General features: G+C 41.7%; 1 protein-coding gene across 2 annotated transcripts in view; it reads right to left on the reverse strand.

Annotated features, from left to right (window-relative positions):
- CDH6 (cadherin 6) overlaps positions 1–12,032 on the reverse strand; it is a 103,248-nt gene extending 91,216 nt beyond the window's left edge. Inside the window, exon 1 of one of the 2 annotated variants that reach the window (XM_014872403.2) lies at positions 11,839–12,032. The gene's annotated coding sequence lies outside the window, so the exon portion shown is untranslated. Of the gene's footprint in view, positions 1–11,452; positions 11,546–11,838 lie in introns of those variants that run through there. The other variant, XM_014872405.2, reaches the window with a different exon arrangement.
- Positions 12,033–18,221: the final 6,189 nt, after the last annotated feature.

Here is an 18,221-nt window from a genome sequence, read left to right on the forward strand (position 1 = left end):
AATCAAAAATACCTTTGCCAGAAGTAGAATAAATTCCTCTCTGTTCCACTAAGCTGCATATCTTTGGCCTGATCCCTCTCATACAGGAGAGTGAGCAAAGTTTGGCCAGCAGATTTAGGCATCTACTCCTCACCCTTTTCCCACCTGGTAGCATGCTTCTTTCTGGGCTGCCGCTGTAAGAGCAAAGAGCAGCAGCTCCTGCTCTGTTGCATCCCAGAGCATAGCAGCAGAATCACCCTCTGCTCCTCTCCTAGCAGACGTGGCCCAGAAGCAATCTCATAAGCAGGACTGGGAGGCTTATAAGAAACTGAGACACTAGGACAGAGTTGCTACTGGTTGCACAAAGTAAATGTCAAACAGGAAAATTCTCCTCTGGGAAGGTATGTCAGGCGAACCTTAGTCCCATACATCTGGATTTTACTCCCCAAAGTAATGCTAGGTGGACAACATTCAGCTCCTGGTCTTGCAGATCTCAGCCTGAACTGTCAACTGCAGATCACCCTCTGTCCCAAAGGACTTCAGGGACAGTGAAGAGCAACTGAGCCCAGCATGAGACAAAAGCCCCTTGCAGGATCATGCTCATCACGGATGCAAGAAGCAAGTTGTCCCTCTGACACATGTGAGGGGCTGAGGTACCAACAGATCAGCACAACAAATTGGTGCCTGCAATATTCACATTAGCAACACTTCAGAGGCAGCAATAATAATAATAAAAATAATAAATAATGAAAATATAAACCTGGGTATGGTTTCTCTTACATGCAAATCAAGATTTAAATATAAAAATGATAGGCTGCTGTTAATCCTTCTTAGGAAGTCATAAATTGTTAATCAGACCTTAGGCAGTGTTGTTTAATACCAACTTTAATAAAATAGCTGCCTGAAGCAGAAAGACAGTTGGGATCCTGACTCTAAAACTTTGGTAACCTCATCCACTTTTTTGCAGCCTGAGGCTCTTACACTACCATTGATACTAACTCCTTTGAAATATGCTCATTTTTTAGGTTGCTAAATTATTAAACACCTTATTAGTTGAAAGATTAGATGGAAAAAAGTCATCTCTGTATGAAGGAAAATGGATTGGAAGAGGAAGGATAAGTTGAGGGAATATTTACATAAAAGATACAGTTCTGTTGTTGATATACAGAGGTAATCCATAATCCATAATTCATTTAAGAAATGAACCCATCAAATTACATAACTACGCATGACAAATTGCTACTGTTGAGCTATCCTACAATAAATTACAAGGAATCATTCCTGTCAAGAGTGTATTTTGTTTGAGACTAAAAAAAGCAATGTCGCTACAAGGTTGTTTTCCCTCGTTCCATAGGATTTGTCTGTCACACACAATCTCTCACACTTACACCATATAATTTGATCAGGGTAGAAAAAGTTCCTTTGTATGGAGTAACCACCAAGTCTCTGAAATTAAAACTGCTTTGAAAATTGCAAGAAAAGGGGAAAGGATGAAAAAGAAGAGTGTTTCTTCCTCATTATTTCTTAATACTATTTGTCAGTCAGGTGAGAAGATCTTTAGAGCAAAAAATAAGAAACATTAATTTCCTGAAGTGTGATGTCTTTTTAGTGTATGTCCAGAGCAGCTTGTTAGCATACTAATTGTTTCATTTAATATGCAATACAGAGCATACTTACTACTTTGAAGTGCTTATTCATGATGTCATGGATATTAGTGTATATTTCTTAATTACACAACAGAACAATCTTTCCTCTTTCAACCTACACTTTCTGCTGCTCTGATTGGTTTCTCTAACTAGCCAGAATAATCATTTTGCCACACAGAAGCAGAAAAGGAAAAAAAAAAAGTAAACTATTTTAAAAGCCATTTTAATTTAATAACAAATTGAGAGCTGTATTTTGTGTTAAATTAGCACTGCAAGCCTCATATCAATTCAAGGCAAGGTTCCCTGTTCATTACTGCTTAATTAATCAGTCCTGTTTCCATCTAAATGAAAAGTTTTCTCTCTTCCCTATCATCTCTAACATCTCATTTCAGGCAGCACATCAAGTTAATCTTGCTTACATTAGCAACTTATTTCTAATAGCTCAGTTCAATTATTTGGTGTGAGCATGGTGTTAATATTGCCAAGGTTGCGGGTTCAATCCCTGTATGGGCCATTCACTTAAGAGCTGGACTTGAAGATTCTTATGGATCCCTTCCAACTCAGAATATCCTGTGATAATTCATCCTATCCCAGTTTGCAGATGAATTCTGTTTGGTTGCTTTGCTTCGTTTTGGGCAGCTTGGAGTTGATGGTAAAACAGCAATTGCAAGAACGAGCTCATCCAGCTTTGTGATGAATCCACTATGTGAGGACAAGCACCTACTTTCAACACATTGAAGTCCTCTGAGCTTTTGGCTTCCTGGTGTGCCTTGTCCTTCCTCAGGCAACATGGCACTTAGAGACATGGTTTAGTGATGGAATTGACAGTGCTGGGTTAACTCTTGGACTTGCTGATCTTAGCAGTCTTTTCTAACCTAAAACATTCTATGATTAGAATATACACAGAGCTGAGCAAAGAATTATTATTTTATAAAACAACAGATGAGTATGAAACATTCCCACGGAAGAAGAGAAATCTGTAAGGGAAGGAGAATACAGAAAGTTGGGTGGTATCTGAAAGCATGTCCTCATTAAGCTTTATGCAACATATCCTAGAAATAAAACTGTGGCAAGCATTAGTCCTGCACTACCATCAGTAGTGTATATAAAAAAGTACCAAACATTTCACCCTGTGACCTTTGAAGGAAGTGAAGAATAGGACTTTAAAACCATCTAGTCGAATATCTCCTGTTTATGTTGATCCCACCATTGCCAGAGCTGGAAACTGCTGCCATTGCCATAAGCGGGTACTTTCTATCACCAGCAGCAAAGCACACTAACTCTGGGATTTAACAAAAACCTCTGGTGTTTTGGATTGCACAAGCTGGCCCCAGTCAAACACTTACTGAAGCTGCAGCTGCTCACACGTGCTAGTCTCTGCACTTGCCTTGCTCAGTTCAGCCTTCAGAAGTTTTCTGGCTGCTCCTAGTGCTGGGATGCCTGCCTGCCCATATCAGGATGCCTCTGGTTAACACTGCAACCTCCTCCAGGCACCACCACGGCTCCAGCAGCTCCATCCGTCTGTCCGCAGAGATCCACGGCCGCCGAGACGTAACAGATACTTGATCGGGTCAGGGCTCGAAACTAAATCTGAGCCTGAGGTGTCTGCATCACATGAAGGCTGGTTTTAATGCCAGCTTGACAAATATAAATACTTTTGTAATAGACACAAAACACACAAAAAATATTAAGTTCCAAGAGGATGAAACCTGTTTTTCCTGAATAATTCCAGTATTTACTTTTGCTCATCCAGGACTCAGGATGTTATTGCAACAGCGAAGAAGGATGTGCAGCATATTTTAACCTTCTAGATTTGCAGCAGCCAGCCTCTGACCTCACATTTACCAGCCTGGTTGAAATTACAACCTGCTGCTAAGGAAAACTCTGTCATACTTTAAAGTAACTCCAATATCAAGTAGCTTTGAGATATCTGACAAATGAATTACAGTGGATTAATGAGGAGTTGCTTCAGAAATCCTGCAAAAGAGACCCTTACATGTTACAATATGATAATACATTTCATTTAATAGCAATATAAATTATATGCTGAGAAAAGTGGGAGCTTGGTTTTGTGTTGTTTTGTTGTGTTTTTTTTTCCAAGAGGAACAGAAATCCTTCCTATAAATCAGAGTGCACACTTCTGTTTCTGATGGGAAACAATGCTCTGAAAAGCACTGAATTTCAAAGCTGCTTGAGATTAGATTGTCTGCAGAATTGTGCTGATGGCTGTAAATATTAATAAATATGATACACTGGGCCAGCTTTTTTCTTCAGATGCTTATGCTCTGCTTCCTCTTCAGTGCAGATGACCTGAAGACACAGGCACCAGGAGGAAGAATCTGAGCTAAGAGTTGGTTTTAGAGATGCAACACACAGTGACACTTGCACAAAGGAAGGATGTTCCCATTACATGCCAGCAGAAATAGCCAGGAAGTAAAAATCTCCTTCCAGTCTTCTCTATCCCCTCTGCAACTGCTGTTGGGAGCTGACAGACAGCAAAGAATCTCTCTCCATGCTGCACAGATGATCCAGGGCTATACTGTTGAAGGGGTGTCAATGTGAAATGATGGTTATTCCTTACACAGATTTTCTTTCCATCCCCATTTTGCATAGTCTATTATTTAGGGATAAAAATTATACAAACATTTAGCGATCATGTTGTGGTCACCATGAAAATAATTGTAAGGTTGTAAACACTTCATTACAAATCCTAACATCTTGGTCCAGAACGACGCTTAAGTATTCAAACAGCCTTGTGGACTTCAGTGCAGTTTATTGGTACTTTTAAAAGCAAACTGCTCTGGGACCAGGTATGATAAGTCAGAGAGAAGAACATGCTTTGTTTATAGCAAAAATAACTTGGTAATTATCAGCAGTGAGAAGGGAAATAGCATAGCAGAGCATTCATATTATTTAGACTTAAATGGAGTTTAGATTAAATACAGGGTTTTATAAAACTGGTTGGCACAGCATGAATTGCTTAAAGAGATGTGGCTGGTGGACTTAAGAGTTGCTTCTGCATCTTTTTCCCTTTCAGCCCTGACAGCTAAATTGAGCACCAATTTCACAAAAGAAATTTGCTCCCTGAAAGAGATTCTACCTCTATATATTCCTGCTTTGTGATCTGCCAGGGCACTCTTCACACTATGAAAGCGAGGAAATAGGTTCTCTTGAATTCTTCTAGAGCTTGATCAGTTTGTGAGGCCAGCTCCAAAAGCATTAGGTCATAGTAGGTGGCACAGAGCTCAGGACCTGGTACTACTTCAATCTAAACTGGCCACATAACTTGTAAATTTAATGTGTCTTTTATATGTGTCTTTTTCTACTTCTCCCTCTATTTTATTTACACTAAGATCAATACCCGTGTCAGGGGTATTGGTGTACACCATGTCCTTATTCAAGTAACTTCCCTTTGACTCACCTTCGTATCTATGTGCTAGGAATACTACTCCTTAGATGTTTACAAAGCAGGGGTGCTTTGAAATGAATTCATGCAGGCATGGACATGAACAAGAGATAGTGTGGTATGACCTCTGGCTGCCCCAAACCACAGGGAGCAGCATGCAGAATAGGCAGCCTTTTATGAGATTTTTTTTTTATCCCCTTCTCTCTCACAGGCATAAGTAGGTGGGAATGTATGAGGCAGGGAATGGTAAAGAAACTCTGGCCAGTCCAACTCGGCCAATGCAGGGAGTAAGGTCATTGCCACCTTGCTTGGGGACAGCTCAGATTACTTTCTCCTGGGAATAGGATACTCAATCTTGTCTCAGACAGTTCTGGAGCTACTCAGCTTCCCCCTTCCACACCACAGAAAACATGGCTGAACAAGCAAGCAAAAAACATCCAGAAAATCCTTTGGGGAAAGAATGTCAAAGCAGATGCAAGGACTCCTTGAGAAAAATAATTGGCTTTCTTTTGGATGAAAAAAAGAGACCCAAATCTGACTCCTTCTCCCCATCCATTCTTTGATCAGCTACAACAACTAAAGAGAGCAAGAGAGAGGCAAGCAGGTTGACTGCAAGCTGTACTTGCTCTAAGAGCCTGGTTCAGCATCCCTGCTGTGTTATGATCTCCTCCTGTGACCTTGGGCAAGTCACTCACCTCCGTGGTGATTTGCTTCCCCTGCAGTAAAACACGGACAATTATACAGGCCAGCCTCACAGTGGGTCCACGTGGTGAAGATGTGGAATTGTGGAATACTTGAACATCTTTTGAGTGAAGGCCTCATGACAATGGACACCACCTTGTCCCTTACTTGAAGTGAGACTCACGAATGCCCAGAGTATCTGTGGGTGCTTGGGGGGGGGAGGGATTTGCAGACTACTATAAGCTATATCATTTTCTTCTTGTCCGTGAAGATACTTTTGTCAAGTAATGATTGCCAGACTAATGACACCCTAAAGTTACAAACCACCGTGCACTCAAAGCGAATCAATTCAGTGAGGAAACAGATTTCACCTGAGTCCTCAGGGCAAAACTAAAAGCAACCGTGCTTTTAATTATTTTTGCTATGGTATTGGATCTAAGAGGATGAGGGAGGAGGACACATCTTTCTAAGAGAGAGGGTTTTCCCTGGAGTGAGACTGTCAGTAGGAAGGCTGGCCCCAGTGCTGCAGTCAGAACCCCAGATGGTGCCACAGGCACAAGTGGTTCTCCCACAACTCCACGGCCTCTCACGCAAGTCTGGATCACCATGACCTTCAATGCTAAGTGGAGTTACCATCAGAGGCAAGTAGTCTCTTTGAGTTTGGTGTTGCCCTCACAACAAAGCAGAGATACATGCTAATGATCGTGTTGATTAAGCAGCCTTTGTGCTTATAGAAGCTATTAGCTGCCGATTGTAATGAGGGAACAGGCAGCTCTGCTTTCCACCAGACAGGCACGAACCTGCAGTACCTGGGGAAACTTGACTAGTGTTTAATTTTTGTGCTAATTTTCAGTTCTTGCTGACCCTTCTCTCCTAGGTCCTCCTGCTCTGGCTCTGCGATTAGATGCAGAAGTGGGGATGCTGGAAAGATACACTACCTATTATCTCAGAGGCAGCTGTAAACGTTACAGCACGATAATGAAATTAGTTTAGCTGAATTATGGTACCCAGATAGTACAGGACGGATCTCATTCATAAAGTGCTCTCTTCTGTGCATTGTGGTGTGTCACTAGGGAAGCGCAGAGGGGTTACAATGGGTATTGATGTTGCAAATGAAATCTAACAGTCACATTCTCACTAGAATTAAGCATTTGCTGACTATATATAAATATATATGCCTATCCTGACAAGACAGGTTAATTGACCCACAAAATATTTGCCCACAATGCCAGAATAAAGCTATTATTGAACAGGTTACTTAAAACATATCCGGGCTGGCAGGGTTCTCGAATGAGACCAGCTGGAAACGTATACACGCTTTTTGTCTACGCGCCTGGTGCAGAGGAGGGTATGGAGAGGGTGTCTTGTGGCTGGGTGTGAAAAAGATAATGCAGCATCACTCTGTCTTGGATGTTTCAGTGTGGTGCTATCAAGTACTCTGGCACCATCACAGTTAAGCAATCACTTCTTTGCTTAAAGATTCCTTCTGGAGGTCCAGCATCCTAACTCAGGAAGAATACTATGCCAGTTGAGCCTTTTCCATCCTGACAGAGCACATAGGCTTACTCTTCTCCATCAGCATTGATCCTCACTGCTGCTCAGAGGGTTGCAGCTGTGGAGGAAACTGTCCATTCTGGTTTGTTTCTGAGAGAGAAAAATACTCAAGGAGCAGACTGGAGGTACCAACCAGTAACATTAATTCACACCACTCTATAAGCACTCCTGAAATTCAGTTATCCTATTTTCTTCTGGGAATGCTTCTGCTAACAAACAAATGAAAGCATAAACTCAAATATTTACAGTCTTTGTTTGGGCTTTTCAGTGCCAAATGCACAACCAGGAAAATAAATAAAGTGGAAGACAATGGTGGCACCTAGCCCCACCTGGAATAAGGAGATAGTCACGGGTACAAAGAAGAATAAGCCTTTCGAAAATGGGATGGGGAAGTAGCTGATGGGTGATCAGGACTAGGATACACAGCAGTACCCTAGAGAAGCTTAGGAACCAGAGCCTGGATGGACTCCCAACACATACCAGCCAGTCATAGGGGAAGAACCAAAAAGTGACTCAGGCTGAGATTTACGGCACAGAAAACCCAACTGGATATGAAGTACTCACATTCAAACTTTAAAAATGCTTTTATCCAGCACTTTCCCCACCTAATTCCACTGCAGCAACACTCACAGCACAACCTAGAGAGGACGATTTTTTCTGCTGATGTTTTATATTAATTATGCATTCTTCAAGGGTGTTTTTAAAATAGCGACTAATAATCTGTCCTGTACCTTTTGTTAAGCAATAAAGACAACTAAAAGCTGCATTTAATACTAATGTTCATGCTCCATCTCATTTCTCCCCAATCCCAAATGAAACAAGGCAAGATGCCATACCTTTCCCCTCACACAGCATAGTTTTTTTCAGACCCCTTGGAAAGATTTGCCATGACTAAGCATGCAGCATGAGCAAACCAGCTGCTACTGGATTTTTATCTCAACCAGAACACATTTAAACCTGAGAATGGTGTTTATACTGCAAACTGAATCCTGCATAGAGTCAGCAGAAGAGATTTGCTCTGTGTGCCACAGAACTCTTCACCTTGTGCACAGGATGGGGGACTCACTTTAGAGATTTACATTGAAAACATCCTGAATTTGGCCCCACTATGGCAGTCAGGATGACCAGAACTGAATTTATCGGCCGTTTCTAAGAGCTATGAACCCAAGAAGTTATATAGGAAAAAGAAAAAGGAAAAAAGAAGTAAACCCCAAATGATGCAAAGGCTTTGAAGACACAGGAACAGTTACTGCAGCTAACTATGTCTTTAAGGGGTTAATGAAGAAGTCTCCCTAACACCCAGCTTCCAAGGCAAAGCCTTTCCCACATGCTTATGATAATCAAAAGATACTGAAAACCAATTCTACTTCATTCTGGCATAATTGCAGCAGAGCCACTAGAGGAATTGTAACCATTATGTAAGACGAGGCACCATCACAGTGGGGCCTGCTGCTTCAAATGCATTCTACCCACTCTTTTTTATAGATTCAGCTACCTTTCATTTTAGTAATTAGCCACATTTCCAAGGAGATCCATAAGTAATTTCCTGCACATCTTGAGCCATAATGCACTAGATTGTACTAGAAATGTAAGATAACTTAAAAGTAGTCAACAAACGGCAGGTGAAACACTGAAAAGAGACCACCATTTCATTTAACAACAGCTAAATGTTGCTTGACCACCACACAGCACACAGGCATCCACCAGAAAACCTAACAGTGGTTCCCTTCCAACACCAAAATACTGCAGGGTTCTATTAATAAGCAGCATATCAGCGTGCTGAAAGATTCCAGTCAAAGTGATGTAGCACACTTGAAGGGACAGTGGTATGGAGGGAGGCTCCTGCCCAGAGGAACCCAGTGTGCACTTGAGAAGACGGCTGATCTTTTAGAGATCTCAGCTGGTGAGAGCACAGGCACATTTATAACTTCTATGAAGTTCACGTTAGTTTTGAGATCTTCTGTGGAAAACAGAGGAAAAAAATCCCACATTTTTTAACGTGTATGTTTTGCTTTGAAGGAAGTCTCTCAGCTAAATATTATTGAAACAGCAGATGGCAAAATGCAAACTTTATGAAAGGGAAGGCTTGCCCTGAGGGGCAGGTTACTGTTTGCATGGAAGAGCTATGCAAGGGAAGAAGGGAGAGAGAGAGAGAGAGAGAGAGAGAAGAGTCAGAAGTTAAGATGCACATTTCTAGCTGAACAACTTGGTTAGAAAATGATGACTGTGTCTATAAATGTAATCTTTGGTGTGCTGGCATGGAGATATGCAAGAGCTGTGAATTGGTGTGAAAACTAAAATACCTAGAGGGACTAATAAGTCCCTACGGGGACCCTAGTTACTTAAACGGCTGCAAAGGATAATTGCAGAGAGCTACAACAGGACTGAATCAATGCCATTTTCTCTGGGAAAAAAAAAAAGAAGAAAAAAAAAAAAAGTATTGCTGCTCTTATTACGTTATTCTGAAAAGACTGGCTGCTTTCCTTTTCCCTCCCCCAGCTCAAAAGTCAACTGCAAACCACTAGAAATATGTCCAGAAAGATTATGGTGCAGCTGAAAGCCAGAAGCATATGAGATTATATATTTACTGGTGCTGTGTCAGATAGCATCTGAGAGAAGAGGGGAAAGAGATTCAGCTTTGCAGTCTTTTATTAGCATGTTTGGGCTCTTTAAAGGAGCTATCCAATTGTGTCATTGCTGCCAGGCCTTTAAAACTGTGTATATCCATGATAAAGGAATCTACTTAATCTTGAACACAAGCCTCCGAGCCCTACCCGACTCTCCTGTGACATGCAAACTTATTGCCTTTAAACAGGAATTAGAAAAAAAGAAATGAATAGGGATGCACCATTACCCATAGCATTATATTGCTCAGGAACAGATGTTAATCAATTTTATGGAATGTTTTAAGCAACATGCAAGTACTTTTGCAAAGAACTGTCTGCATAATAGAGATTTCAGCCCAGCAAGTATAGGAGATAAGCCTTTATCTTGACTGCGTGAGCTATGTCTATTTTGATTAAACCAAAGAGGTCTGAACAATCAAGCAATTTTATTCACTTGGAATTATGTCATTTCCAGAATGATACTCCACATGGTCCTGTGAGAAAAGGGAATGGAAATAACTTTGTTCTTGATTGTAATGTTCTCCTTGCGCAAATGTTCATGCATGGAGCTCATGAGGTACACATGTAGGATGTACATTCCATCCTCAGAGATTCTTGAATAGACAAGAACAGTACTCTATTCCAGCTGTGCTAGAAGAACAGTAAATTTGGAGAAAGGGCTGACCTTATACTCTGTAAGTAATTCGTGCTACTCAATCTCCCATGCACTGCTAACAGAACTTTAAAATCCCACACCACACACAAGTAAAAGGAAAAAGGTGCCCTATCTTCTTTATTTGTATAAAAGTAGTAGCTATGCCATCGTGCTGGGAGTAATTTCAGTCATTAAACTTGTCGAACCTTGAATGTCATCAGGAATTACTTAGGTGACCATCCACTTGCACTGAAAAAGTACTGCATTTAACTCTCCGTAAAATATGGATTTTATTGCAGCAGTGACAGGACTCCTTTCCACAGCCATTGACCTCTACTGCTACTGCTTATCTCTTGACTCAACCTTTCGCATCAGAATACACAGATGTAGTATGCAAATCGTTTTCCCTGTGTATGCATGTAAGTAGGTGTTACATACATATGAATACATAAATAGTTCAACCTAGCTGACACAGAAAGTATGTTACCAGCTCCTTAGAAACATTTACTACACCATCAAATTTCTGCAATTACCCAACTTCTTTTCTCTAAAAATGCCTATACGCCTACCCTCTTACTTCCACCTCCTCCAGCACTCCCCAACCCGTTCTTTTATCAAATAAAAGACTTCACATTTGTCAATTCCTGTAACGTCCCCAGATCTGCTCGCTCTGCCCCCTTCTTTTCACTGAGGAAGCGCCTCATTTCAACTGTGCTCTACATTCAGTTCTGCACTTTGCCGCGGATTTCGCTCATGATCCAAAGGGTTTTGCCCTGTGTTCACTTCACAGCAACTAGGCATATCAAGAAACCGAGAAAGACTTTAAAAAATATTATTTTCTAGTTATTCATCCTTTTGCTGTTGTTATTGTTAATTATTACTGTTATTCTCCTCCAAGCACACACGACCCTTCTCCCGCTCTCACCACCTCTCCTCGCCCGAAGGGTCTTGCTGGCGATGACAATCCCCAGGAAAACGCCGCATCCCTTCTGCCGACTTACAACACCAGCGAACGTGGTCCCCACACGCCCCTGAGCGTCGGGCAGGGCGCGGAGCCCCGGGGAGGTCACCCCGGAGCGGCGGCGGGGGCAGAGCCCTCCGCAAGAAGCTGCCAACTTTGCAAAATAAGTGCTGTCCCCCTCCTCCGTCTGCCCCCCCCGCCCCCCCCCTTAATTAGCATTCCCAATAAGCACGGCAGAAAGAATAAGAAAGAAAAAAAAAAAACAAAAACAAAAAAAACAAAGCAGAAGGCGGCTGGCTGTTGAGAGGTACAAGTTGCCCCTCCAGGGGTGCAGAGCCGCATCTCCTTACCGGCACGCAGGGACGACGCGGCCGAGCCTCGCCCGGGTCGGCGGCGCGGCTCCCCGGCCCCTTCTCCCGCCGCTCAGCCTCCCCGCCTCGCACTAGGGCTCCCGCTCGGCCAGCAGCACTTTTTAACTCCGGCATGCAGGCAGCCCAAGCCGAGGGGGCTCTCTATCTGATTGGTTTCCATTCACTGCTCCTGATTAATAAAAAAAAAAAAAAAAAAAAAAAAAAAAAAAAAAAAAAAAGGAGGAGGGGGAGGGAAAAAAAAAAAAAGCCAAACTCCTCCCTCTCGGCTTGGCTCCCTGGCAGGCGCGCACACACACCCGCATATACGCGCACCCGCACCCCTGGCGCCGGCGCTGCGGCTGCCGGGGCCGCCGGAGCTGCCGCACCGGGGCCGGGGGGGCGCGGAGCGGGCGCGGAGCCGATTCCTCCGGGCGGGCAGGGATTTGCAACTGAATGCGGTGGGAGGGCAGAGGGGGAGGGTTGTGCCAGGGAGCCCCCCTTCCCCGCCGAGAGCAGCCAGCTTCTTCCCAATCGTTTGGTAGCGATAGCTAAAGCGGAATAAAATCGGGGGAGGGGGGATAAAGAGGAAGCAGAGGCACGCTCCTCTGTTGTGAACTGTGTGTTTGTGCTGTGCGGTTTCTCATCCTCCGAGCTGGTCTTAAGTCCTTCTCTCGACATCTGAGATGCCCCGCTGGTCTTTTCCCACACTTCCCAGGAAGTTCCTGGACTTGATGAATCAAGATATTCCGGTGAATTATTAATGGAGATGACACTTCGTGGTCGCATGTGGCGGTTTCTATGTGAATGGAAAGCAGCGGAGGGGGATTTTCCAGGTACCTGCCTTTGCTTGGTCCCTCTCTTCCCAGAGGGCTCCCCACTCAGGAGGTTATGACTAATCAATGCAGAACGGACTGAAATCTCAGCTTTTGCTGTGGGACTCCTGGAGTCCCTCTGCACACATGCATTTTGTACAACCTCTCTCCTCCCGCAATCCCCCCCAGCCGCCTAAATACAGCCTGAAATAAGGCTTTTAAATTTTCCTACTCTTTATATTAAATTACAAGATGGAAATTACCAGCCAGTTTATTATTTACCTGACAAGAGTCCACTCCAATTCAGATGCACGGTGTCCCCTTAAGATTCATAGCAAATGTTGCAAGAAGTGAAGCTTTCTGCCATTTGCCTCTCGCATCTCCACAGTCTTAGGTTTGACCTTTATGGTTTTTTCCCTGCTAGGAAATCTAAAGTCATCTTGTTTTTCTTTCTTTTTCTATTCCTTTTTCCTTCCCTAGCTCCTACCCACCTTTCACAATTTCTGCATGCTGTACGTCTTAAGGATGGGTTTGTGCTGGCTCTAAGCCATCTTTGTGTCCTGTTTCTGGACTATTTCAAGGCTTTTAGTATAATTTAAATACCCTGAGCACCAGGAATTCAGGTAGCAATCTTGCTGTTTGTGCTGTAATTTCTAGTGTTGCAGCACCATGTCCACAGCATAGCTGAAACTGGTGCTGGGCTTTGTTGTAAAATGTGAAATACATAAAATTTTCTTAAGGAAGGATGTTCTTTAATGTTTGATCTTTGTATACTCTCAACTCTAGTCAACAAGAAGGGAGATTTAATCCATGAAACACAGCTAACAAGCACGATCTAAGTGATGTCCAGGTGTTAGAAAAACAAATTACTTGTTGGTAGAATTGCCTGGTTAAGGGTTAGGACCTGACATGCTACGGTGATCTCAGACCCAGGGTGAGGTTACCAGAGCTTTGGAAGAAGGATGTTTCATTGATAGTGGACGCAAAGAATGCAGAATTTGTGAGCCACAAGGACAACTGGCAGAACTCCCAAGGTAAGAAAGAAACTAATAAAGCTAACTCAGCAATTTTGCTGAAATCAGCTCCAGCTGGGTAAAAGGTAATTCTGGCAGGGAAAGATCATGAACGCCAACTCACGGACCATCGACCCAAGAAACCCAACAACTCAAGAGAAAGATTGAGCATAAAGATTAATTAGCATGAGAAGCAAGAGAATCATTAACCAGTAGAAGATAGGATACTAACTAATAGAGAACTATGTAACTTGTTGCCAATGAACACTAATTCTTTTGTTTGCTGAAATGTATAAACAGTAAAATTTTGATAGCTGGTGTGCTTGATTTGTGGAATACCACCAAGCACCCAGGCTTGTGCAACTGTGAAATAAATAATCAATGCCTCTCAAGAGTGTATAATTATTGGCTTGTTGCACACCAGGTAACAAATCAAATTTTTGTGGACAACAGGCTCCCTAAGAAAGCCTTCAAGCTATTTCCCACAGCCATTGTGTTGGTAGAATTCTTCTTTTTAGTACTCTGTATGATACTACAAAAGGCAAAACGGTGTAAAGAAGCTGGATTCTGCTTTGCGTTTATTTGTGAACTCAAGCAAATCACCCTGAAAACCCACTTAGGTACCACTGCCATTATCTGTCTATTTTAGTCTTTCTACAGCTGAGTTTTTCCAGCCTGCAGACCATTCTGGTTGCTCTTCTTTGAACTTCCCCTAGTTCCCTCATTATTTTCTTTTTTTTTTTCAGCAATGACAGGTCAGGAACTCAGTGAATATTTGCAGAGGATTCCCACAGGAGCTTTCTGGACACAGTCTATCTCTCTTTATGACAGACCACATTTGCAGGCTTTCTTGTTCCCTGCCATATTGTATTGTCAATTCACTGCCCACTCTAACCCTGAGGTCTCCTTGGGCATTATTCATTCCTAGATGTATCATACTCTGATTAGCTTTAGTAAAGCTGCTTTTATTATTTTATTTATTTTATTTATTATTTTAATTTTAATTTTCTCAACCAGAGTGGAATTAATAATATCCAAAAAGGACTTTTGTATTTTTGTTAAAAAGGAAAAGTTAGTGCAGGAGGTGTTGTGTTCTCCATAACATATGCATAAGATATTTATCTTCTAATCAATTATATGAATTAGTGGTTCACAATTTGAAGTCCATAGCTGTGTGAAGAAGACTTCTTTCATTTTTGAGAGATATTGTCAGGATGATGCTTTTCTTCCTCAGCCATCTTCTATTGACAGCTATAATGATAATAGAATTAGCAGATTTGATCACATCATTAGTCAATGAAGAATCCTGTATACCTGATACATTAGCTGAGTGAAAGGCTCAGCTAGGATTGTGAAAATTGATCAAGACTGGCTGAAAACAACTCCTCTGCCATGAGGTGGAGAATATAAGAAGGTCCAAAGAAGAACTGAATGTTCACGAGTCTAAGACTCCAAGGCTGGAAAGGAAACAAACATTGTTTGTAGCTCTTGAGCCAATCTCGTTTTTGGAAATCAGAATGAGTACTCAAGGTAGAACGTACCATCTCAACGCCTGTCTTGTCAGTGGCTCTTCTCTTAAGCAAGCATTCCTGCCCATGGACTGATAAGAATTAGCTAGAGCAAAGATCCCAAGTGGCAACTTCTACCTCTGCAGTCTCTGTGGAATGCCCAAACCCTGCTGACTGTGACCCAAATGTCCATGAATCTCGGTCACCAGCACAAAAATGAAATACATTGTGAGCTAGGAATATATGGCAATATTCTCTAAGCTATTTAGATAGATGAAATGCTATTTCCAAATAATAGAAGATGTCTATGTGGGGTTTAAAGACTAAATAGCCACTTATGGTTCCATTACAAGCTGCAGTATCTATGAAACAATCTGAATGTCTCACTTTGTAACTCCACACTTCAGAGTTTGCCCAGCCTCTACCAAAAATAAAGGGGGACCTTACTCTGAATTTATAAAGGGGAAAACTCAATCTAAGAGAATTTCTCTTCACTCTTTTCTGCTTTTTTTTCTTTTTTTCCTAGAGGTGGGGAGCCTTGCTTTCTCAAGTCTGAATGGCACACTTTTCAAGTCTTTTAGCCCAGTCCTGTAGATCTATATGCAGTGATCAAGGGTTAGCCAGGCAATTGTGAGGGCTGAGATAATGTCACATTTTACCATTCCTCAAGCAAGATGTGCTTCTCATAGCACTGAAACAGCCCTGGTGTCTTCCTAGTCTGTTGCAAATACCTAAGAAACAGGGTAGCACAAACCACTTTCCCATCTTCTGTCAATTCCTCCTGGTCTGCTTGGCCACAGGAAGAGTAATGGTTTGCCCAATGGACCCCGGTGATTGCATGCAGCCCTACGTAGTACTTTTGTTCTTCATCTCTGAATAGTTCTGTTCTTTGTTGTTGGAACCCTGGAAACATGGAGTTTTGAACTTTCTGTGCTGTCAGGCACTGAACCCCAAAAGAACACTACTTTTGACCTAAGGCCTTGGAGAATGCTTCCAAAATTGAATGATAAAACTAGAACCACTGGTATGTAGTTTGAATAGAAATGTGTAATATCACATAGTGAAAAGTTTAGAATTTTAAGTTATAGAATATAGTAATAGGTATGGGACAAGATGAAGGTTTTAGGGTGGAGGTTCTCTTTCTTTCTTCTTGTCCCTCTTGAGTATAGGTAATACTTTTAAATTGGATAGAAAATCCTGCACTATGGGTCACAGGTGTTTAGTCATTAGGTCAAAAGTATAAATAATTTAGGTGTTAGTTTTTAATTGGACTGTTAGGCCTTAAAAGACCTTTTAACAAGCAAGATACATCACCATTTCTTCATTTTTAGCTTGTTAGCTAGAATTGCTGTAGCACTCATTGTAAATTAATAAACAACTGAGTCGGAACACAAAATTGCACCTCTTGTGCATTCAATCCCATCTCTGACTGAAGAGAAAAAAAGAAGATAAAAAGTAATACTTTGTCCATGTCCTTCTTGTCTTTATTTGGAGATTATTCCAATGAATCTGAACGCCTTGTTCTAATTTCAGTTTGTTCCATGTTTTAGCCCCTTCTAGTGAGAAAAACGGCAGATAGTTTTATTGGTTCCTTCATAAACCACATGAAGAACTACTCTATTTCTGCCTATTCCATAGATATTTTGGGGTGAAAAGATTCCCACTGTGAGATACAAAAGAACAAAGAAGCAAAATGTGAATCAGAGCTTGCTGATTTTGTGGAAACATTATGAAATCTGCCTGTTTTTTCTTAGCTTGCTCTCTGAACTTCTCAGCTGCTTCCCAAGTAGGGAACATGATACTGCAAATTCTTGCAGTTTCATGATTCCTTGAGTGTCTGTCTTTCCCCATTTCAGTGGTGAAAGTCAGGAATAATGGGAATTAGAAAAAAGTAATCACATTTTTGGTTTATCCTTGAAGTAGTTGTATTTATTCATTAATAGCGCAGTTCCTCGAGCAAACTGGAACTTCAGTCTATTTGTCTAGGTCGAAGATGAACATTTATTTTCAAAACTATTCTAGAAATTCAATTTCTAGTTAACTACCATGGTAGCTATTCCTCTGTTTCTCTAGGTACATGTAAACTGTTTCAAAGAAACACATTTTCCTTAAGGAATACCTTTGCTTCTGAGTTGAATAAACCTGACCATCATGATCCCTCACCAGTTTTTCCTTCAGTGTTTAATCCATGCCTTTTTTGCCTAGGGACGGCAAAAACAATTTCATTTTGGATTAAACTCGTACTGAAACAGATATTTTCAGAACTGTCATATACCTCCGAATTTCTTAGCTCTCCTAATTCCAGTGGTATTAAAATATCACAAGAACAGCTGTTGTTATGTTGCTTGTGGAGTCAGTAATTACAGAATTGTGTTGTGAAAGTAACAAGCTGAAGGGTGGCAGGTAAGTTTCACACACAGATAGTTTAAACAGGTTCAGCTGAACCAAGCCTTTGTATTTCAGGGTTCACCCCTCACTCATGGCAAGCAACCAAGAAACTCTGCTATTAAAAATAATGTAACAGCATCCTTCACCTTTTGCATTCCCAATATGTCGGATTGATCATTCCTGACAGAAGCATAAAAATGTCAGCGCAACAAATAAGATAGGTAAATAGCAGCTAATGCCTGGGGAGTTTCATTGCCTCAACAGGTACATGAAGTTATAATTGCACTAATCAGCATTCCTACAAGCAGCCAGCACTTCAACTTGCCATAGAAAAGGCCTGAAAGGACAGAGACTTCTTCCATACAAAACACCATGGAGATCAACTAAACCTCCACCAGTATGGTCTGTAAAAATGAAAGCTTACATCATTAGGATAAATGAGGAGCCAGCACACATCTGCATGCATGGGATGGCAGCAAATGAAAAATCAGATTCTATCCCTCTAGCTGAATAATCACTATACAATAGAATCAGTTCATGGCCATATTTCACTATATGTCATCCAGCTGCTGTCAGAATCTTGATAGCTTCCCTGGAACTGATACAAAAGGTTATCAGTGATAATCTGATGCTGTTGTTGCAGGAGTTGTTAGTCATGAACA

Source organism: Sturnus vulgaris, chromosome 1 (genome assembly GCF_052056855.1).
Source record: "Sturnus vulgaris isolate bStuVul1 chromosome 1, bStuVul1.hap1, whole genome shotgun sequence".
In the NCBI taxonomy this organism is placed as follows: domain Eukaryota; kingdom Metazoa; phylum Chordata; class Aves; order Passeriformes; family Sturnidae; genus Sturnus; species Sturnus vulgaris.